The 24,777-nt window shown below is 42.4% G+C and overlaps 1 long non-coding RNA gene across 8 annotated transcripts; it reads left to right on the forward strand.

The window, feature by feature from the left end:
* The first annotated feature begins 3,989 nt into the window (after nucleotides 1–3,989).
* On the forward strand, nucleotides 3,990–8,254 carry LOC125515645 (uncharacterized). Of its 8 annotated transcripts, XR_015603438.1 has the most exons (5): nucleotides 3,993–4,569; nucleotides 5,515–5,614; nucleotides 5,708–5,824; nucleotides 7,125–7,300; nucleotides 7,405–8,254. It is a non-coding gene; the product is annotated as an uncharacterized LOC125515645 (long non-coding RNA). The 8 variants fall into 8 exon arrangements; XR_015603434.1 differs by having other exon boundaries at nucleotides 3,990–4,569; nucleotides 5,708–7,891; nucleotides 7,966–8,254; XR_015603436.1 differs by having other exon boundaries at nucleotides 3,990–4,569; nucleotides 5,708–7,551; nucleotides 7,736–8,254.
* The last annotated feature ends 16,523 nt before the right edge of the window (nucleotides 8,255–24,777 follow it).

Below are 24,777 nucleotides of genomic sequence, written 5' to 3' on the forward strand. Positions count from 1 at the left end.
AATAGAAAAAGGCCAAGATTGCAAAGTTTAAATTCAAACTCATTTGAATTTAAACAAAAGGTTTGAACTAGGACTAGGGTGATGAAGTGCCCAGAAAAAGATGAGGATTTTTGGAGGAACCTCGATAAAAGGCAAAGGAGTTTGTCGGCAAGGTTTTGAAGTCGAACTTGAAATAGAAAAGACATGGGGAATATTTGCATGTGTGTTAGAATATTTATTATAGCTCCCTAACATATTGGGAGGATATGTTGTAAAGAGAATCACCACATGAATTCCCTCGATTTAAATGGACCGAAGATCCATGCAATTTATTTAGTTGAGTTTTAAGAAGAGGTGCAAGAAGACATGATGCAATGCACATGATGCAAAAATGAAAGCAATGAACCAAACGAATCACATGATGAAAACTCTGAAAATCAAGGAAGGCATCTGAAGCTCTGGTCTTGGGGCATCACAACACTCCATCACTACAAGAGGATCTCGTCCTGAGATCTCGGATGGCACCGGAGGAAAAACGAAAGATGAAGAGGTAAAACAAAGTTGCTTCTTTGACAAACGAGTGAAACCAAAGAACCTTGAGAGGTTGAACAAATTGAAAGAAGGAATACAACGAAGATGAACAAAGTTGAAAACACTCCGTTAGAAAATAGGAACAAGGAACATTACGAGAACCTTGTGGGTTGAAAGACATAAGAAAAGGTGACAATGGACAAGAAGTAGATGCAAGCACTCCGATTGAAATAGGATGCAAGACTTGATAAGACGAAAAGAACTTGAGCTAATAATACAACACTCCGGTTAAAACAAGATAGAGAAGGCATAAGAATGATATAATTTGGACAGCACTCCGACTGTAAATGGAAAGAATTCAACATGAACTTGACAAGATGAGAGGATACTTGATGAAATCAGCAACACATTGCCTCCGGAACAAATGTAAGAATGGAATCAAAAGAACAGAGGAGAAAACAACATCTTCTACCTCAAATGAGGATGAAAAAGCATCTTTAGGAGAAGGGTCGAATAGAGTTGTTGGAAAACCAACAACAAAAGAGTAAGCTTGTTGTGGGCTTATGGAAAACATCTCAAAATCTTGAGGTGAAGTTCTTCCACTAATGAAAAACAATAGATTGGATTGATATGAACAAGAAGACGAGAAACTTATTTCACCGGGAGGATGAATGAAGAACTTGGGTCATTTATAAGCACCGTAAATAGTAACAATCCTTAGGGCAAGATTTAGGTGAAATATAACCCAAGATAACTCCAACAACGAGATTGATATGATAGAAAAGATGTCCTGAATGAATTGAAAATGATGGATTTCAGATATGTCACTCTTGAAAACTTGTGAAGCATGAAACACGAAGGGAAATTATCAACAATGACATAACACCACCTCAAAAGATGAGATATGAAAGAATTGCATTTCGGAATGCAAGGTTAAGAATGCTTGGACTCCTCAAAACAAGACACATGTTGAACACCATGTTTATTTGAGAGTATAGCTTGGCGGATCATCGTTTCGAGAGAAATCTTGATGAAAAATTGAAGAATGAAAAGAATCCTTGACGAACCACCATGTAGAGTCTCCATGAAGAACTCCGGTAATAAAAGGATGATAGAAACAAAGAGAAGTTGAAAACACGAGGTGAAGACTTACGATGATTTAGATGGAGCTTCGCGACGAGATAATGCGGAAGACTGGAACTCCGGAAAAGAAAGATGAACAAATGAAATCAAGAATTTGATGAGCCTCTGGAATAAGGAGTTGAATATACTCGATGAAACAAGAATAAGAATTGCATTATGCTTATCCTTCACCAATTTAGATTGATGATAAGCAACGGATTTGGCATACTACTTATTCTCACAGAAAGGATTAAGATAGATATAGCGCAAACTTGAGAAAAGACTTCAATGAACCACCGTTAAGATTTGAAAGAATGAAAGAATTGATATGAACACAAAGGAAGAGAAATCTTGAACAAACCACCATAGAATTTAAAAAGGACGTAGCAAAGGCACAATTCACCGGGAAGACTTGGAAAATGAATGAAGATACTTGAGGGAATTTAGATACAAGAGAATGGAGAGATCATGGACTGACTAGAGGATATTTGAGCGATGCGCCGGTAAGATTTGGAGAGCGAGAGCTGAAAGCTGAGAATGAGTAATATTTGAAAAGATGGCCATCGGAGGACAGAAATAGAAAGAACTCATGAAATGCTCCGGATGGGTGAAAAGAATTCTCACAATCAAAAACAATTATGAGACGATGGCATCAAGCTAGAATCACGAATCTTTGAGAGAACGGATAAGATATGGAGGAAAAACTCTTCTTCAGTCTTCAAAATCCGAGAATGACGTTGAGAAAACACCGTCATGAATTGCTGAGGCACTCCGGAATGATAATTAGAAAGGTTGAACCAACGATGAAAAGAATTTGAAAGATCTTAGAGAAAGACATATGACTGATGATAATTCATTCTTACGTCAAACTTTGAAAGAATTTGAGAAGCTCCGGGAAAATAGAGGAGTCAGGTAAGATCCTGGGAAAAGACCTGTGGGTTAGGGCCCACTCAAAAGAAACACCTTTGGAATGATTTTGAAGAGAGATCGCACTGGTTGAATTAAATGGATTGAATGAGATAACAACCTCAAATTAACTTGAATAGATCGAGAATGTAACCGTGAGTCTTCTGAGATATCTTCAGCACACGGAACAATTGAATAGCAAGTGGGGAATGATTATGAGGTGCACCGGCATGGGAAAGCATTTTAAACAAGGAAAAGGATGTGATCAACAAAGCTTGAATTAAATCCACTGGAGAAGAAAGAGAACGAATAATGATGAACTAGAAGCTCCGTTAGAATCTTCATGAGAATCACCGGATACGAACATTGAAGGAAAAGAATGAAGAAAGTTCACATGAATAAAATGATACTTGATTAATAAATCTGATTCCTTGAAGGAAAAGGGTGGGAGGGCGGGAAAAACAAAGGCAGCTTGGGACAGATGAAATGAGCACCGTTGAGAAGAAGTGATAATTGATCTTGCGGATGTTGAAATGATCAGATCCACTTGAAGAGAAACACACCGGTTGGAAAAGGATTGACATGACAACCTCGATGATCAAGAAGGATTAGTATTCACATAGGAATATGAGCACACGACTTAGGGAAGGTATGGAATCAACATTTGACATTGAAGCAACTCGAATACCACAACTCAAAACAAAGCAAAGGTTTGGCTTGCAAAATAAGCCGGAAACAAACATATGATATATCCCATATCGTATCATGTGTCTGTTGAAAAGATATTCTAGGAGCTACTTGAATTCCCACTTATAAACTCCCGAAACATTCTGGTTATGCTATCAGGTGTTGGGGATACAGGGGAAGCATAATATCTCACCCAAACTAACAATTCCTACATCTAGTTGTATCCATCCTTCAACACATAACCAAGAAACCTTCGGAAATCATTTACCTCAACCTTCGAAAAGCATCTGTTATACGAGTTATGGCAATACTCCCGAACTCCCGCCCCAGTACTGGGTGGCGTCGAGGTTATCTCACCCACTACACCACAACACTCGATTGGGGGCAGTTAACTGCCAGGAGAAAAACATGTCTAAGGGCAAAGAATCTGCTGGGACATTAGTTACTGCCGCTAAAAGCACATTAGGGCAGGACAACTGCTGGGAGAACTTAAGCAACGCCGGCGCGAAAACTGCCGGTACACTTTACAACCCAAACTCTGCCGGAAGAACTAAATCTCGGCCCATGATCTGCCAGAAACCGTCTTCGGCACGAGATCGAATATAGTATCGGTCCTAAGCGCGCGCAGCGAGGAAAAAAAGCGCGCGACTAGGCGAAAATTTTGGCACGAAAGAAATATACGCGCCGGCCCTACCTCTACCAGACCGCAACGCCCGCCCCCACATCACGCCCAATCCCCACCTGTGCCCTCCACCAGATCCAGATCCGCCGCCCCCCTCCCCCCCGGCGCCCCCGCCCCCAAACCTTCCAACCGCCGCCCCCGTCGCCCCCAGATCTTCCCACCGCCGGCGAGCGGCCGCGTTCCACTCGATCAGATCACTTTCGGCGTACCTCCCCACCACCGCAGCTCCTCTGCCGCCAACAAATCCAGCGGACCGCAAGCCGCCGACGCCCCCAAGCATCCCACCGCCGACGGCTGCTCTCCAACCAAATCACTGCAGCCATTGCCCCCCATCACGGCCGCCCCTCCGCCGCCCCAACAACCACCACACTGCCGCCGACCACTGCCTCGTCGCCCCACTCCAGAGCTGCGGGGCCGAGCACCTGATTGACGCAGAGCACTACCGGCGGCTACCATCCTCCATGGAATGCCTTCCTCGCCACCAACCTACTCGCGCGCTTCCTCCCCGAGTAGGCCTCCCCGCAAGCTTCACCGACCTCCAAGCAACGGGTCTGCCTCGTCCTTCACACGCCCCCGAAGCAGTAGATCGTCGACCCTCCTCTCCTACGAGCAGCTCTGCCTCCTCAACATCATTTCCCTGGACATCGTTTCCTCTTTGACAGGTGAGATTTCGTTTCAATTTTGTTGCCTTTTTTGTTTTGAATGTGTAGCTACGCATTGTGTAGAAGTGTAATAATGTTGAAAAGTAGCAACACTGAACTATTCCGGCAGTTAGTACAAATCATCATTTTGAATTGCTTTGATCTAATAACAGTGAAAACCATGAGCTAGACACGTCTGAAGGTTCTTTGCTTGTCTAAAAACTAACACTACTACTGTTAGCACCACTTCAGATCAAAGGACAGGGACCATTGGTGATTAATAACTGCATACCTTAATTAGATTTGTTGACACTTGACTAAGTTGTTTAGTTGAGCTTTGGAGTTCATTTTAATTTGAGATGAAAGAAACCTAATTATTTTAACACTTTGTTTGTTTAGTTGATGCCTACATCCATTTTATTGTGCTGGAGTATAGAGAGAAGGGGATTATTGTGTTCGGTCTGGTCCATGAAGAGAGATGGGGATTATTGTTATTCACTTCAGTTAGGTTCAGTTAGAAATACCTGAACATTTTAGTGCTAATACTATTATTCTAGTACAGAACTAATTTGAGAATGACCAAATTTGTGGTCATACACTCTGCGTTCTCAACATCAAGGTACTCCAATTCTAGGAGAACTAATTTGTGGCCATACACTAAGGTTTTAGGAGTATAACATCAGGGTAGTTTCTCTACATACAAAGGCAAGCTCCAATTCTAGGAGGACTAATTTGAACTTTGAATGATTTTAACAAAACAAACTAGCATGAGTATAACTTGTTGAGAAAAATACTACTTGTACTAGTAAACTTTCAAGTTTACATGGCTGGTTAGCATTCTTTCTTAAACATTGATGCCTAGCTGTGTTCTAAAGAGTATAAGGCCATGCTTGGAATGGATGTATCTTGATACGGAGGTGTATAACTTACACGTGTAACTTACTGTCGGTCGCCTGCCACTGTCAGGGGCTGCTGCTGCTGGTCGTCAGGTGAGGAGCTCGTCTCCTGCAGTCGTGGCTTCATGGCCGCCTTTGTCGCGCTCAGCAACCAGCACCACCACCTCAAGGCAAGTTGCGGCTACCGAGCCCCCTTCATTTCTCCCCCACATCAACTTTTCCTTGCCCCCATTTTTAGCTCCTGACCAGGTAGATCTCGCCAGGTCCGACCACGCCGACGGTGGGAGGGTAGCGACAAGGGGGCGGCCAGTTGGAACTGGAGGGCCGGCGCCGAGGGCCTGCCACTGTGAGACTCCACCGCCAAACACACCAAACCCATGGTTTGCTCCTCCTTGGCCCTGTTATCTTGCTGTTGCTGCCATAAGATTGATTGGCTCTCTGAATTGTTCTCTGATAAATACTCAGACTAAATTCAATCTAAATGGAGTAAACATTTATGACAAAGAAATGATTTTTTTCTACTGTTGGATAATGCACTGCTATGCTGATGACAGAAATGTTCTGTGCTAAAGTTTATCAACAAGAAATGTTTTGTGCTAAAGGTTTATGCTGATGACAAAGAAATGCAGTGCTAAAGAAACATTTGTGATAAATGCTAGTGCTATATTTTTACTGTCAAGTCTGAAATTTTGGTCTTTACTGTCAAGTCTGAAGTTAGTGGTAACTACTGAAGTTGGTGTTCATGTCAAGTTAGTGGTAACTACTGAAGTTGGTGTTCATGTCAAGTTAGTGGTAACTACTGAAGTTTGTAGTTACAGTTGCTTGTCTTCCACATAAGAAGCTGGTGTTTCTGTCAGATCTTTGAAGGTCTGGTTTTCTAGTTACAGTAAGTTAGTGTTCATGTCCGTCATTGGTTACACTAAGTTAGTGGTTAACTAGACACTGGTTGAAGTCTAAAATGGGCATGCATGATTAGTTAGCCTTTCTCCCCTTGGCTACTGCATTTTGCATGACTAGTTGTTTAAGTGTAAGGATTAGTATCACAGATATTTAAGGGTGTACACTGGACAAAGTTGCATAGAAATTTACTACAGTTATGTGATGAACATTATTAGAAGATGCTTCAGTGACTCAAGATTGATCTATTCTTAGAGATTAAAAGGAAGAGATGGCTATTCCTTGGCAGAGTTGAAGAGGCTATTAACAGAACTAATTTTCTCATATTGTTTCTCTTTAAGTACGTTGTTTTGTTATCAATGGTCTAAGACTTGGTCCTTGATTAAAATTGTCATGTCTTTTTTTTTCTTGTTCTAATCTGCCAAGTAGTGACTGGTCAGCTTGACCTTTTTTCAAAAATGAAAAAAGGTCTACTCCCAGATAATGCTAAACTGGAACCAGATTGTTGCTTCTTTGATTTATGTGCTGCTTGAAGGTGCATATATGTAACTAATGGCCTGTAGGTTACCAGTCTGTGTGATGTGTCATCCATAGACACACTTTTCTTTTCTTGTATTCCAATCACACCCTGTGATCTTTGCAATAAATAAATAAATAATCACACCCTGTGATGACCTTGGTTCAGCCAGGAACATTTGATGATAGACACACTTTTCTTTTCTTGTAGTCTGCTTGAAGTTTGCTTTACTGGATGCAATTTGTCTTGTTTTGTCTGGTCCGCAGCTGAGTCCTGTTCTCCCAAAGACCTCTCTGATGATGGAAGTCGCATATCATCTCTGGTTTTCTCTCCATTGATACTAGCAGCAGATTTGGTCGACTTGAAATTAAATGATGCAGTACTTGACCTGATGTGCTGCATGTATATCTCCGGTGCTGGCTTGCATGTTCTTTGATATCAGGTCAGTGCTGCATGTAATTTGTTCTTACTTATTTCAGTTCCATGTATGTTTTTGGTCATTCCTAAACTGCCAATTCTAACCTTGGTATTCCTCTTATGCTGTAGTGGATTTATACAACTGTATGATGATTATCTGCTTTAAAAAATACTCCTGGGAAGATAATCAGTTAGGGTCCATGTTCTGAAGCTAGCATAATTGTGCACTATTCTTCAGTATTATAATCCTCCTGGGAAGATGATCTACTGCTCCTAGTAATAAACATTTGTTCTGAAGCTTCTGACTGAACATTTGTTTCAGTAGCTGAGACTGAACATTTGTTTTAGTAGATTAGACTGAACATTGGTTACTCTGATTAATCCAAGTTACTCCAATTAATCCAAATTACAGTCACTATACAGGATAGACAATTCAGTTTACATGCTCATCAAATTGCAGAACAAACATCCAATTAATCCAACTCGATGATCCACCGGTGCAAAATTTGAAATGAACTAAGCTGAGGACATGATTTTCCGGACGGAGGGAGTACTATATTAACTCCAGGGATGATGCTATACATGTTTAACTCAGTTTTAGTCATAGCTTTCACCAGTAAGTTCTAATTTGTTTCAAACTGAGCAGGTTTTGCAACAGAAGTTCCATTTTGAATTTCCCAACTGTTGCAGGTTTTGCTACAGAAGTTTACAGAGGTTTGGAAGATCTTCAAGCTGCTGAAGATTTGGAAGACCTATGATTAAGTTGGTGCAGTGATCATGTAATATGCTTTGTTTGTTGAACCTGGACACTTGCTCTGCTCATTTTGCTGGTTATGCCACTATATGCTCATTTTGGTTGTGTGGCACCCTCAGAAAGATATGTACTTTCTCCTTTTGTGGCACAATTAACATATGTGTACTATACCTTTTGTGGCAGAACCACCTTATATATATAGGATTGTTATGTTTATCGGATGAAGTTTAAGGTTTTGGATGAGGCCTATATCTTACTTTGATTGAAGTTTTTGGATGAGACCTATATGTTACTGTGATTGAAGTGTATGTATAAATTATGTGATCTGTCCTGATTGTTCGAACATGATGAGATGGACATAACATTAGGGATGCCTAAATTAATTTGGTACTGAAATCTACATGCTGGCATAGAAACTGCCGGGAGAACAAGCTTCTGCAGGCAGTTGGACTGCCGCCAATTGAAGTTTAATGTGTTTTGACAAATCTGCCGGGAGAAGAGAGACTGCCGGCAAATACAAGGGCGAGGGCAGAAAAACTGCCGGGAAGAGTCTATCTGCCGGGACAAGTAATCCCCGGCAGCCGTTCTCGTGACGGTTCTACCTGCCGGGAGAAATGTTGTCCCGGTAGTTTGTTTACCCTGTAAAGTGATTTCTCCTGGCAGTTTACATGCCTTTGCATCAGTGTTGTGGTGTAGTGACCAACAACTGCATAAAAGAGATTTTCGATGTCGGCAAAACTCAGGTATTCCAAAACTGCAATGATAAAATTTGTGACGACAACACCTCGGATCTCAACTCCCCGGGACACTGCCACAACCCCTAAATGTCAGGAGGCACCAAGAACAATGTTCTCATCACAAAACCATCAGAACGATTCCAAGATACTCGCGTGATCCTAAAAAAATCAGTGAAATTTGAGGAGAGAAGAGTCAAAACTCTACGTCAGGAGGCCTCACTATAGCGACGAAGGGACTGGGGAGTAAAAAGAATCCTACTCTCCGATATATATAATCCTAAGACTCAAAACATTTTATTCTAGACTCAACAACGCCAGCGTTTCGATCAAGCAGGGGGCTCCTAAGTCGGGGATGGCTCTGATTACCGACTTATAACACCCACGATGCGGCTATATCTCTCATGTGTCGGGGCACGGCTTAGAGGCATAACCGCATGGTAGGCATGTCGCAAGAGGGGTAATATTTACACATCCCATGTACTGAATAAGAAAGGGATAAAGAGTTGGCTTACAATCGCCACTTCAAACAATACATAAATATCATACATTAACCAGAATTCAATCAAGGTCCAACTACGGAACCAAAATAAAGAAAGACAACCCCAAATGCTAGATCCCCGATCGTCCCAACTGGGCTCCACTACTGATCAACCGTAAACGAAACAACACAATGAACAAGATCTTCATCGAGCTCCCACTTGAGCTCGGTTGCGTCACCTGCACTGGTATCGTCGGCACCTACAACTGTTTGGGAGTATACGTGAGTCACGAGGACTCAGCAATCTAACACCTGCGAGATGAAGACTATTTAAGCTTATGGGTAGGGAAAAGTTATGAGGTGGAGCTGTAGCAAGAACTAAGCATATATGGTGGCTAACATACGCAAATAAGATCGAGAAGAGAAGCAATGCAACGGTCGTGAACTAGAAGTGATCAAGAAGTGATCCTGAAACTACTTACGTTCAAGCATAACACAAGAACCGTGTTCACTTCCCGGACTCCGCCGAAAAAAGACCATCGCGGCTACACACGCGGTTGATGCATTTTAATTAAGTTAAGTGTCAAGTTCTCTACAACCGGACATTAACAAATTCCCATCTGCCCATAACCGCGGGCACGGCTTTCAAAAGTTCAAAACCCTGCCAGGGTGTCCCAACTTAGACCATCACAAGCTCTCATGGTCAACGAAGGATACTCCTTCTCCTGAGAAGACCTGATCAGTCTCGGAATCCCGGTTACAAGACATTTCGACAATGGTAAAACAAGACCAGCAAAGCCGCTCGAATGTGCCGACAAATCCCGATAGGAGCTGCACATATCTCATTCTCAGGGAACACCGGATGAGCAATCCGTACAACTAAAACCAACCCTCAAGTTTCCCCGAGGTGGCGCTGCAAGGGGCTCTAGTTTGGACCAACACTCAGAGGAGCACTGGCCCGGGGGGGTAAAATAAAGATGACCCTCGAGCTCCGGAAACCCGAGGGAAAAAGGCTTAGGTGGCAAATGGTAAAACCAAGGTTGGGCCTTGTTGGAGGAGTTTTATTCAAGGCGAACTGTCAAGGGGTTCCCATTATAACCCAACCGCGTAAGGAACGCAAAATCGAGGAACATAGCACCGGTATGACGGAAACTAGGGCGGCAAGAGTGGAACAAAACACCAGGCATAAGGCCGAGCCTTCCACCCTTTACTAAGTATATAGATGCATTAATTAAATAAGAGATATTGTGATATCCCAACATATCCATGTTCCAACATGGAACAAACTTCATCTTCACCTGCAACTAGCAACGCTATAAGAGGGGTTGAGCAAAGCGATAATATAACCAAACAACGGTTTGCTAGGAAAAGGTGGGTTAGAGGCTTGACATGGCAATATGGGAGGCATGATAAAGCAAGTGGTAGGTATCGTGGCATAGCAATAGAGCGAGCAACTAAGCAAGCAAAGATAGAAGTGATTTCGAGGGTATGATCATCTTGCCTAAGATCCCGCAAAGAAGAAGAATGAGTCCATGAAGAAGACAATAGGACGTAGTCGAACGGATCCTCACAAACGCGATGTTATCGGAACTAACCCGAAGAAGCAACACCGGAAAGAAGCAAACAACATAGTAAACAACCATCACATAAGCATGGCATGATGCACAACCAAGTATGATGCATGTCCGATTTAAATATGCATGGCATGGTAAAGTGCACAAACAAAACTACAAGTTAAGTGGAGCCCAATATGCAACGAGTTGCATATTGACGGAACACCACATCAATTATTTAGTTCACTCCCGATTAGGTACTCAACAATATTAAATGTTGGTTAAACATGGCAAGAGGTGAACCAAAAGTAAACTACACAGTTAGGCATATTAAATGAGGCCAGAAATATCAAACAACAATTTCGGTAAATCCTCATGTGCATTAGTAATTTAATGCAACAACAATTTAAAAATTCTTGATGTTGTTATCATGATGCGGATGACATGTGCAAGTTATGCAATTTTATGAAAAAGTTGACATGAGAAAAATATGAAGCATTTGTCACCGTGGTGAAAAGAAAGGGTGCCACGGTGATGAATCCGAAAATGATGCCACGGCACCATATCGGTTCCGATAGCTCATGGAGATACCGGTGCAAAAGGTAGTGTGGCAGGAGCGTGCAAAAGATGGTGGGGTGATCCCCGGTACCAGGTTTCCACGAGTCGATGGCATGGAAGCGAGAGACATTACGGACACGGTACAGACAAAGGGTGCATCTCATACAACAAGCAATCATTCGTTCGCGGGCGTCGTCTCGGGGTTATACCTTCCAGGCGTGACTTTTCGGAATGGATCAAGTTCGTAGCGGAAGTAGACGTTCTCGCCACGTTCGTACTGGAGGTAGTCATTCTCGCTTCGTAGATGTTCACACTCCGTAGGTCTTCGGGGTCAAAACAAGGAACTTGACGTCCACAAGTCTTCGAGGTTCGATGGGCGGGTACTTGGCGCAACATAGGTCTCCGGGGTCGTCGGGTACAAGTTCACATTGTAGCCGTACACGTCGACAGTCTTATCGGAACCTCGTCAACGTTCTTGATCCAGCTTGGCGATCCGAAGGGGTACTTGGCGTCATGGTACTAGGGTCTTCGGACTTGCCAGTCTCGGTTCTTGCGATGGTAGTTGTACAAGGTCGTTGTGGGAAGTAGTCGTACTCGCGAACTTGTCGGATCCACAGTGACGGTAGTGGAACTTCACGGATCCGTGGTCTCCGGGCGTAATGGTACTTGGCGAATCCCGAAAACTTCTTGACGATCCAAAATGGCACAAGTGAGATGCACATCCAGGTAGTCTTCCGACTTGGGCTCCGGGTTCAAGATTTGACGAGCCTAGGGAGACAATGGAGATAGCAAACAACGGAGCATCAACAGACACGAGGCCACGGACAAGACTTGGGGCTTCCCGAACCCACGGAAATGGCCGGCAGCAGGAGGCTGCTAGTAGAGGCAGGGCCACGCCGAGGTCGAAGGTGGCCGGGCGAGCTCGACATAGGTCATTGATGTCTACTACACAACCTTCTTCTTGTAGACGTTGTTGGGCCTCCAAGTGTAGAGGTTTGTAGGACAGTAGCAAATTTCCCTCAAGTGGATGACCTAAGGTTCATCAATCCGTAGGAGGCGTAGGATGAAGATGGTCTCTCTCAAGCAACCCTGCAACCAAATAACAAAGAGTATCTTGTGTCCCCAACACACCCAATACAATGGTAAATTGTATAGGTGCACTAGTTCGGCGAAGAGATGGTGATACAAGTGGTATATGGATAGTAGATAATGGTTTTTGTAATCCGAAAATATAAAAACAGCAAGGTAACTAATGATAAAAGTGAGCGTAAACGGTATTGCAATGATAGGAAACAAGGCCTAGGGTTCATACTTTCACTAGTTCAAGTCCTATCAAGAATAATAACATAATTGGATCACATAACTATCCCTCAACATGCAACAAAGAGTCACTCCAAAGTCACTAATAGTAGAGAACGAACGAAGAGATTATGGTAGGGTACGAAACCACCTCAAAGTTATTCTTTCCAATCAATCAGTTGGGCTATTCCTATAAGTGTCACAAACAGCCCTAGAGTTCGTACTAGAATAACACCTTAAGACACAAATCAACCAAAACCCTAATGTCACCTAGATACTCCAATGTCACCTCAAGTATCTGTGGGTATGATTATACGATATGCATCACACAATCTCAGATTCATCTATTCAACCAGCACATAGAACCTCAAAGAGTGCCCCAAAGTTTCTACCGGAGAATAACAACGAAAACGTGTGCCAACCCCTATGCATAGGTTCATGGGTGGAACCCGCAAGTTGATAACCAAAACATACATCAAGTGAATCACGTGATATCCCATTATCACCACAGATACGCACGGCAAGACATACATCAAGTGTTCTCAAATCTTTAAAGACTCAATCCAATAAGATAACTTCAAAGGGGAAACTCAATCCATTACAAGAGAGTAGAGGGGGAGAAAACATCATAAGATCCAACTATAATAGCAAAGCTCACGATAGATCAAGATCGTATCACCTCAAGAACACGAGAGAGAGAGAGAGAGATCAAACACATAGCTACTGGTACATACCCTCAGCCCCGAGGGAGAACTACTCCCTCCTCGTCATGGAGAGCACCAGGATGATGAAGATTGCTATCGGAGAGGGATTCCCCCCTCCGGCAGGGTGCCGGAATGGGTCTAGATTGGTTTTCGGTGGCTACGGAGGCTTCTGGCGGCGGAACTCCCGATCTATTGTGCTCTCCGATCGTTTTAGGGTATATGGAGATATATAGGCGGAAGAGGTGCGTCAGGGGGCCACGAGGGTGGAGGGCGCGCCCAGGGGGTGGGCGGACCCCCCTACCTCGTGGCCTCCTTGAAGCTTCCTTGACATGGACTCCAAGTCTCGCGGATTGCTTTCCTTCCAAAAATAAGTTCCGTTAAGTTTCAGGTCAATTGGACTCTGTTTGATTTTCCTTTTCTACGATACTCTAAAACAAGGGAAAAACAGAAACTGGCACTAGGCTCTGGGTCAATAGGTTAGTCCCAAAAATAATATAAAAGTGGATAATTAAGCCCAATAATGTCCAAAACAGAAGATAATATAGCATGGAGCAATCAAAAAGTATAGATACGTTGGAGACGTATCAGCATCCCCAAGCTTAATTCCTGCTCATCCTCGAGTAGGTAAATGACAAAAATAAAAATTTTGATGCGGAGTGCTACTTGGCATAATTTCATTGTAATTCTTCTTAATTGTGGTATGAATATTCAGATCCATAAGATTCAAGACAAAATTTTAATATTGACATAGAAACAATAATACTTCAAGCATACTAACTAAGCAATCATGTCTTCTCAAAATAACATGGCCAAAGAAAGTTCATCCCTCCAAAATCATATAGTTTAGTCATGCTCCATTTTCGTCACACAAGAATGCTATCATCATGCACAACCCCGATGACAAGCCAAGCAATTTTTTCATACTTTAGTAATCTCAAACCTATAAACTTTCACTTAATATATGAGCGCGAGCCATGGACATAGCACTTTGGGTGGAATAGAATATAATGAGGGGGGTTATGTGGAGAAGACAAAAAGGGGAAAGTCTCACATCAACAAGGCTAATCAATGAGCTGTGGAGATGCCCATCGATTGATGTTAATGCAAGGAGTAGGGATTGCCATGCAACGGATGCACTAGAGCTATGAATGTATGAAAGCTCAACAAAAGAAACTAAGTGGGTGTGCATCCAACTTGCTTGCTCACGAAGACCTAGGGCACTTGAGGAGGCCCATTGTTGGAATATACAAGCCAAGTTCTATAATGAAAAATTCCCACTAGTATATGAAAGTGACAAAACAAAAGACTCTCTATCATGAACTTTATGGTGCTACTTTGAAGCACAAGTGTGGCAAAGGATAGTAGCATTGTCCCTGATCTCTTTTTCTGTTTTTTTGTTTTTTTTTGGGCCTTCTCTTTTTTATGGCATTTCTCCCTTTTTTGGGGGGCCTTCTCTTTTTATGGCCTTTATCTTTTTTTTATTCCTCACTTGGGACAATGCTCTAGAAAATGATGATCATCACACTTCTATTTATTTATAACTCAATGATTACAACTCGATACTAGAACAAAAGATGACTCTATATGAATGCCTCCGGCGGTGTACCGGGATATGCAATGGACCAAGAGTGACATGTATGGAAGAATTATGAACGGTCGCTTTGCCACAAATACTATGTCAACTACATGATCATGCTAAGCAATAAGACAATAATGAATGTGTCATGATAAACGGAATGGTGGAAAGTTGCATGGCAATATATCTCGGAATGGCTATGGAAATGCCATAATAGGTAGGTATGGTGGCTGTTTTGAGGAAGATATAAGGAGGTTTATGTGTGAAAGAGCATATCATATCACGGGGTTTGGATGTACCAGCGAAGTTTGCGCCGACTCTCAATGTGAGAAAGGGCAATGCACGATACCGAAGAGGCTAGCAATGATGGAAGGGTGAGAGTGGGTATAATCCATGGACTCAACATTAGTCATAAAGAACTCACATACTTATTGCAAAAATCTACAAGTCATCAAAAACCTCTGCACTACGCACATGCTCCTAGGGGGATAGATTGGTAAGGAAAAGACCATCGCTCGTCCCCGACCGCCACTCATAAGGAGGACAATCAAATAACACCTCATGTTTCAAATTTGTTACACAATGTTTACCATACGTGCATGCTACGGGACTTGCAAACTTCACCACAAGCATTTCTCAAATTCACAACTACTCAACTAGCACGACTTTGATATTATTACCTCCATATCTCAAAACAATCATCAAGCATGAAACTTCTCTTAGTATTCAAAACACTCATAGGAAAAAATTTACTAATCTTGAATGCCTAGCATATTAGGATTGTTTAAGAAAATTACCATGCTATTTAAGACTCTCAAAATAATATAAGTGAAGCACGAGAGTTCATCTATTTCTTCAAAATAAAACCACCATTGTGCTCTAAAAGATATAAGTGAAGCACTAGAGCAAACGACAAACTACTCCGAAAGATATAACTGAAGTTCAATGAGTAGTCGAATAATTATGCAACTATGTGAAGACTCGCTAATATTTAATAATTTCAGATCTTGTTATTTTATTCAAACAGCAAGAAAAACAAAATAAAATGACATCTAAGAATGGCAAACATCATGTGAAGAAGCAAAAACTTAGGATCAACCGATACTAACCGATAGTTGTTGAAGAAGAAAGGTGGGATGCCAACCGGGCATCCCTAAGCTTAGACGCTTGAGACTTCTTGAAATATTATCTTGGGGTGCCTTGGGCATCCCCAAGCTTGAGCTTTTGTGTCTCCTTAATTCCTCTCATATCACGGTCTCCCTAAATCTCAAAAGATTCATCCACACAAAACTCAACAAGGACTCGTGAGATAAGTTAGTATAAACCATTGCAAAAACCTTATCATACTCTACTGTAGCAAATCACTAAAATTATTATTCAAAATTGCATAATAAATGCCTCTTCATATTTAATAGTCCTGTCCTCAAATAGAATCATTAAAGAAGCAAACATATGCAAACAATGCAAACATAACAGCAATTTGCCTAAACAGGACAGTCTGTAAAGAATGCAGCAACATCAATACTTCCCTAGCTCCAAAAATTATGAAAGAAAATTCCCACTGTAGTAAATTTATCAGAGCTTAATATGCAAAAGGTTTCAACATTTTATCACATTCTGACTTTTCTAGGGAATTATTGCAACAGCGCTAAACTTTCTGTTTTCAAACAGCAACATGTGGACTTCTAAAATAGGCTTAGTAAAGGCTATCAATGCCACTTTTATTGAAATAAAATATGAAAAACATTGTTATAAATAACAGCAAGAAAATTCTACCAAAATAAATTGACGCTCCAAGCAAAACACATATCATGTGGCGAATAAAAATATAGCTCCAAGTAAAGTTACCGATGAACGAAGATGAAAGAGGGGATGCCTTCCGGGGCATCCCCAAGCTTAGGCTCTTGGTTGTCCTTGAATATTTCCTTGGGGTTCTTTGGGAATCCCCAAGATTAGGCTCTTGCCACTCCTTGTTCCATAGTCCATCGAATCTTACCCAAAACTTGAAAACTTCACAACACAAAACTTAACAGAAAACTCGTAAGCTCCGTTAGTATAAGAAAATAAATCACCATCATAAGGTACTGTAATGAACTCATTATAAATTCATATTGGTGTAATATCTACTGTATTCCAACTTATCTATGGTTCATACCCTCCGATACTACTCGTAGATTCATCAAAATAAGAAAACAACACATGAAAAACAGAACAGTCTGTAGTAATCTGGATTAAACGTATACTTCTGGAACTCATAAAATTCTCAAATAAATTGCTGGACCTGAGGAATTTATCTATTAATCAACTGCAAAAATAATTAACTAAATAGCACTCTCCAAATAAAAATGGAAGCAATTCTCGTGAGCGCTAAAGTTTCTGTTTTTTACAGCATGATCGCAAAGACTTTCCCCAAGTCTTCCCAAAGGTTCTACTTTGCAAAAACACTAATTAAAAACATAAAACCACAGCTAAACAGAGGCTAGATGAATTATTTATTAGTAAACAGGAGCAAAAGGCAAGGAACTAAAATAAAATTGGGTTGCCTCCCAACAAGCGCTATCGTTTAACGCCCCTAGCTAGGCATGATGATTTCAATGATGCTCACATAAAAGATAAGAATTGAAACATAACAAGAGCATCTTGAAGAATATGGCTAGCACATTTAAGTCTAACCAACTTCCTATGCATAGGGATTTTGTGAGCAAACAACTTGTGGGAACAAGAATCAACTTGCATAGGAAAGCAAAACAAGCATAACTTCAAGATTTTAAGCACATAGAGAGGAAACTTGATATTATTGCAATTACTACAAGCATATGTTCCTCCCTCATAATAATTTTCAGTAGCATCATGAATGAATTCAACAATATAACCAGCATCTAAAGCATTCTTTTCATGATCTACAAGCATAGAAAATTTACTACTGTCCACATAAGCAAATTTCTTCTCATGAATAATAATGGGAGCAAACTCAACAAAATAACTATCATGTGATTGAAAATTAAGATCAAGATGACAAGTTTCATGGTTATAATTGTTCTTTAAAGCATACGTGTCATCACAATAATCATCATAGATAGGAGGCATGCTTTCATCATAATAAATTTTCTCATCAAAACTTGGGGGACAAAAAATATCATCTTCATCAAACATAGCTTCCCCAAGCTTGTGGCTTTGCATATCATTAGCATCACATGTATTCAAGGAATTCATACTAACAACATTGCAATCATGCTCTCATTCAAATATTTAGTGCCAAACATTCTAATGCATTCTTCTTCTAACACTTTGGCACAATTTTCCTTTCCATCATACTCACGAAAGATATTAAAAAGATGAAGCATATGAGGCAAACTTAATTCCATATTTTTTGTAGTTTTCTTCTATAAACTAAACTAGTGATAAAACAAGAAACTAAAAGACTCGATTGCAAGATCTAAAGATATACCTTCAAGCACTCACCTCCCCGGCAACGGCGCCAGAAAAGAGCTTGATGTCTACTACACAACCTTCTTCTTGTAGACGTTGTTGGGCCTCCAAGTGCAGAGGTTTGTAGGACAGTAGCAAATTTCCCTCAAGTAGATGACCTAAGGTTTATCAATCCGTAGGAGGCGTAGGATGAAGATGGTCTCTCTCAAGCAACCCTGCAACCAAATAACAAAGAGTCTCTTGTGTCCCCAACACACCCAATACAATGGTAAATTGTATAGGTGCACTAGTTCGGTGAAGAGATGGTGATACAAGTGGTATATGGATAGTAGATAATGGTTTTTGTAATCTGAATGAAAATATAAAAACAGCAAGGTAACTTATGATAAAAGTGAGCGTAAACGGTATTTCAATGATAGGAAACAAGGCCTAGGGTTCATACTTTCACTAGTGCAAGTCCTCTCAACAATAATAACATAACTGGATCACATAACTATCCCTCAGCATGCAACAAAAAGTCACTCCAAAGTCACTAATAGCAGAGAACAAACGAAGAGATTATGGTAGGGTACGAAACCACCTCAAAGTTATTCTTTCCAATCAATCCGTTGAGCTATTCCTATAAGTGTCACAAACAGCCCTAGAGTTCGTACTAGAATAACACCTTAAGACACAAATCAACCAAAACCCTAATGTCACCTAGATACTCCAATGTCACCTCAAGTATCCGTGGGTATGATTATACGATATGCATCACACAATCTCGGATTCATCTATTCAACCAACACATAGAACCTCAAAGAGTGCCCCAAAGTTTCTACCGGAGAATCACGACTAAAACGTGTGCCAACCCCTATGCATAGGTTCATGGGTGGAACCCGCAAGTTGATCACCAAAACATACATCAAGTGAATCACGTGATATCCCATTATCACCACAGATACGCACGGCAAAACATACATCAAGTGTTCTCAAATCTTTAAAGACTCAATCCGATAAGATAACTTCAAAGGGGAAACTCAATCCATTACAAGAGAGTAGAGGGGGAGAAAACATCATAAGATCCAACTATAATAGCAAAGCTCGCGATACATCAAGATCGTATCACCTCAAGAACACGAGAGAGAGAGAGATCAAACACATAGCTACTGGTACATACCCTCAGCCCCGAGGGAGAACTACTCCCTCCTCGTCATGGAGAGGACCGGGATGATGAAGATGGCCACCGGAGAGGGATTCCCCCCTCCGGCAGGGTGCCAGAACGGGTCTAGATTGGTTTTCGGTGGCTACGAAGGCTTCTGGCGGTGGAACTCCCGATCTATTGTGATCTCCGATCGTTTTAGGGTATATGGAGATATATAGGTGGAAGAAGTACGTCAGGGGGGGCACGAGGGGCCCACGAGGGTGGAGGGCACGCCCAGGGGGTGGGCGCGCCCCCCTACCTCATGGCCTCCTCGAAGCTTCCTTGACGTGGACTCCAAGTCTCCCGGGTTGTTTTCCTTCCAAAAATAAGTTCCGTGAAGTTTCAGGTCAATTGGACTCCGGTTGATTTACCTTTTCTGCGATACTCTAAAACAAGGAAAAAAACAGAAACTGGCACTGAGCTCTGGGTCAATGGGTTAGTCCCAAAAATAATATAAAAGTGGATAATAAAGCCCAATAATGTCCAAAACAGAAGATAATATAGCATGGAGCAATCAAGAATTATAGATACGTTGGAGACATATCAGTCGTCCGCGGTCGGACGAAGCAGCAGCATCATGGCACGGCAGCGCGCGCGAAGCTGCAGGCCAGCACGGTGGCCTCCATGGTCGGGCGAGCAAAGGGGCCTCGAGGCGCTGAAGATGAAGGAGACAAGGCGAGAGGGGCGGCGCAAGACGGAGTGCTCGTCATCGGAGCTTGGCGAAGAGCAGCAGCAGCGGGGCTCGTTGCCGGCGTGGGGAGGCAGAACGGCGGAACAGGAGGCCGAAGAGATGTTTGCGTGATGATGGCCTCGGGAGGGCCATGACGCGATGCAGGCCGGGAGCGTCTCAGTATGCTGCTGCTCGCGTGCTCCAGCGTAGGCGGAGCTAGCACCGAGGAGGATAAGGGAGCTGGGGCGCGCCGGAGGAGAAGCAGGGCGCGGAGGAGCTTGAGAGCGGGATGGTGGCCTGGTGGTGTTGGCGCTCCTGCGGGCGTCCATGGCGACGGCAGCCTCCTGCTGGTCCAGTGGCTGGACTTCGGCGACGAGGAGGGGGCAAAGGGGAAGGAGACGAGGGTGTGGTGCAGCTCTCTCTCTCCCTGCAAGTGGCGGCGCTAGGAGGAGAACGAAGGTAGAGATCTGGGGTTGAGAGATGGGCATTGGGTGCGGGGAAATCGAAGAGAAGGGCGCGCGCTTGCTGGGGAGCTCCTCTCCCCGGCGAAAGTTGTGCAGGTGCGTGAGGCGGCGGGAGGAGGAACGAGGAGGAGGGAATTGGATCGGGAGAGGTGGCGTTGGGTGCGGGCTAGGGTTAGAGGTTGTGGGAGTTGGCTGGGCCTTGGAGGCCGGCCCAGTAGAGAGGGCGGGTACTGGGCTCTCCACTCCCTCTCTCATCTCTTATTCTCTCTTCTCCCATAATAAAACAAAACAGAAAAAAAGAGGAGGATAGGGGAAGGAGTTGGACACGCGGATAATCTTCCCGGAATCACAACAATGTTCTTGTTCGGGGAAAATAGAAAAAGTCCAAGATTGCAAAGTTTAAATTCAAACTCATTTGAATTTAAACAAAAGGTTTGAACTAGGACTAGGGTGATGAAGTGCCCAGAAAAAGATGAGGATTTTTGGAGGAACCTCGATAAAAGGTGAAGGAGTTTGTCGGCAAGGTTTTGAAGTCGAACTTGAAATAGAAAAGACATGGGGAATATTTGCAAGTGTGTTAGAATATTTATTATAGCTCCCTAACATATTGGGAGGATATGTTGTAAAGAGAATCACCACGTGAATTCCCTCAGTTTAAATGGAGCGAATATCCATGCAATTTATTTAGTTGAGTTTTAAGAAGAGGTGCAAGAAGACATGATGCAAAAATTAAAGCAACGAACCAAACAAATCACACGACGAAAACTCGAAAAATCAAGGATGGCATCTGAAGCTCCGGTCTTGGGGCGTCACAGCTAGGGTTACACAGAGTCGGTTACAAGGGAGGAGATCTACATATCCGTATTGCCAAGCTTGCCTTCCACGCCAAGTCGAGTCCCATCTGGACATGGGACGAAGTCTTCAATCTTGTATCTTCATAGTCCAATAGTCCGACCAAAGGATATAGTTCGCCTGTCCGAAGACCCCCTAATCCAGGACTCCCTCACTAGGTGTAACTTGGGAGCCTCCGACAAGATTGTGGAGTTGAACCAAGGAGTTTGTAAGGGCAAGGAGATCGCCTACTTCGTGAAGATCTACCTTAGTGAGGCAAGTCCTTCGTGGGCGACGGCCATGGTGGGATAGACAAGGTTGCTTCTTCGTGGACCCTTCGTGGGTCGAGCCCTCCGTGGACTCGCGCAACCGTTACCCTTCTTGGGTTGAAGTCTCCATCAACGTGGATGTATGATAGCACCACCTATCGGAACCACGCCCAAAATCTCCATGTCTACATTGCGTTTGCTCCCTCCAAACTCCTCCATTTACCTTCATATGCAATTGTTTTACATTCCACTACTATACTCTTAGAATTGCATGTGTAGGTTGATTACTTGTTTGTGCTAAGTTGCTAAAATCTGCCAAGAACTAAAATTGGGAAAAGGCTAGATTTTTATTTGGTCAAGTAGTCTAATCACCCCCCCTCTAGACATACTTTCGATCCTACAAGTGGTATCAAAGCTTTAGTCTCCATTTGCTTTGATTTCCATAGAGTTTGGTGATCATAGCCTTGGTTTCACAACTTAGGAGAGTATGGCGTCTAGCGAGGGAAAACACCATCATAGAGGTCCTTACTTTGATGGTACTAATTTTGCTAGTTGGAAGCATAAGATGAAAATGCATATTCTTGGACATAACCCCGCCCTTTGGGCTATTGTGTGTATTGAATTGCAAGGTGAATTCTTTAATGGGAGAGAACAAGACCGTGAAGCTACCACGGAAGAGTTGAAGATGCTACAATACAATGCTCAAGCTTGTGATATTCTCTTCAACGGATTGTGCCCCGAAGAATTCAACAAAATCAGCCGTCTTGAGAATGCAAAGGAAATCTGGGATACTTTGATTGACATGCATGAAGGTACCGACTCCGTCAAGGAATCCAAATTGGATGTGCTTCAAAGTCAACTTGACAAGTTCAAAATGAAGGATGGTGAAGGTGTCACTGAAATGTATTCTAGGCTTGCTCTCATCACAAATGAGATTGTCGACTTAGGAAGTGAAGAGATGACCGACAAATTCATCATCAAGAAGATCCTAAGAGCCTTGGATGGAAAATATGATACCGTGTGCACATTGATCCAAATGATGCCCAATTACAAAGATCTCAAGCCAACGGAAGTCATTGGAAGAGTTGTTGCTCATGAGATGTCACTCAAGGATAAGGAAGAGCTCCACAACAAGTCAAGTGGTGCTTACAAAGCCTCATGTGATGCTCCCACATCATCAAGCAAGAAACAAATCTTCAATGAAGAATTGAGCCTAATGGTAAAGAACTTCAACAAGTTATACAAGAATAGAAGCAAAGAAAGAAGTTCCAAGTCAAGGTCCTACAATGACAAAAGATCTTCTAGTGAGCGTAATTGCTACAATTGTGGTAGACCCGGACACTACTCCAACGAGTGTACGGCTCCCTACAAAAGAAGAGAAGATTCTCCCAAAAGAAAAAGTAGAAGAGAAGAATCACCACCAAGAGAAAGGAGGAATAGAGATGATCGTTATGAACGAAAACCCTCTCGGAGAAGCAAGGACTCGGAAAGGAAACAAAAGTCATCAAGGAGCTACACAAAAAGAAGACATCAAGCTCATGTTGGTGAATGGGTATCCGGCTCCGACTCCGACAATCACTCTGAAAGAAGTTATCACTCCGACTCCGATTATACTCAAGATGAAGGTGTTGCCGATCTAGCACTTGTGTCAACCAACTCCTACGACATATTTGACTCACCAAATGAAGGAATTGGAAGCTGCTTCATGGCCAAAGGTCCAAAGGTTACACATCCCGAGTATGTTGATTTCGATAGTGATGAAGATGATTTGCTAGGTGATGATGATTTACTTGTTGACAACTCTAGTGATGAAAACTATGATGAAACATCAATTAATCATGCTAATCAAGATAAAATGAATGATAATGATAAGAAGGAGATTGAGCGTCTAACTAAAGAACTAAACACTCTTAAGTTAGCTCATGAAACTACCTTGGAAAATCATCGAGAACTTTTAAAGACTCATGATAAGTTACGCTTTGAAAAGCTCAACCTTGAGCAAGAGCATGAGTTTTTAAAGGCAATCAATGATGATCTTCGCAAGAAAAGTTCTTCTTACATTGCCAAGCGTTTACTCTTGTCTACTTACGTGCCACAAGTTAAATCTAGCAACAAGAGCAAGAAAGATTCTTCATCTAGTAGTAACAACAATCATGATAAATCCAATATTGTTGCTTCTAGTAGTTCTCTTGATTCCACTAATGATTCTCTTAGCCAAGTTACACTTGAGCAAGAAAATAGCTTATTGAAGGGAATTATAGAGAAAGGTGTTTACAAGAGCCTTGTCGGGAGTAAGCAATTTGAGGAAATTGTACGCAAGCAAGGAAGACACCGGAAGAATCAAGGTGTTGGTTTTGAACGAAAGTTCAATGCCAATGGAGTTGAGTGGGAAGAAGATCAATACCCCAAGACGAAGTTTGTTCCTCAACAAGAGAAGTATGATCCTACTTCTTTCAAAGGGACACAAGCTCAAGATGATCTTCCACCACAAGACCATAAGCAAAAAGGCAAGGACAAGCTTCAAGAGGAGATTGATGCATTTGAAGAAGCACCCAAGGCCTTGGTCAAGTGGGTTCCCAAGACCACATCAAGTTCTACTTCATCAAGTACAACTACATCTCCAAGGGTTCCCATCAAGATGGTGTGGATCCATGTCTGTGTCAAAACCGGCGGATCTCGGGTAGGGGGTCCCGAACTGTGCATCTAGGCCGGATGGTAACAGGAGGCAAGGGACACGAAGTTTTACCCAGGTTCAGGCCCTCTTGATGGAGGTAAAACCCTATGTCCTGCTTGATTAATATTGATGATATGGGTGTTACAAGAGTAGATATACCACGAGATCAGAGAGGCTAAACCCTAGAAGCTAGTCTATGGTATGATTGTCTGTTGTGATGGTTGTCCTACGGACTAAAACCCTTCGGTTTATATAGACATCGGAGAGGGTTAGGGTTACACAAGGTCGGTTACAAAGGAGGAGATATCCATATACGTATTGCC

The sequence above is a fragment of the Triticum urartu genome, chromosome 1A, assembly GCF_056163025.1.
Source record: "Triticum urartu cultivar PI428250 chromosome 1A, HENAU_Tu73, whole genome shotgun sequence".
NCBI lineage: Eukaryota > Viridiplantae > Streptophyta > Magnoliopsida > Poales > Poaceae > Triticum > Triticum urartu.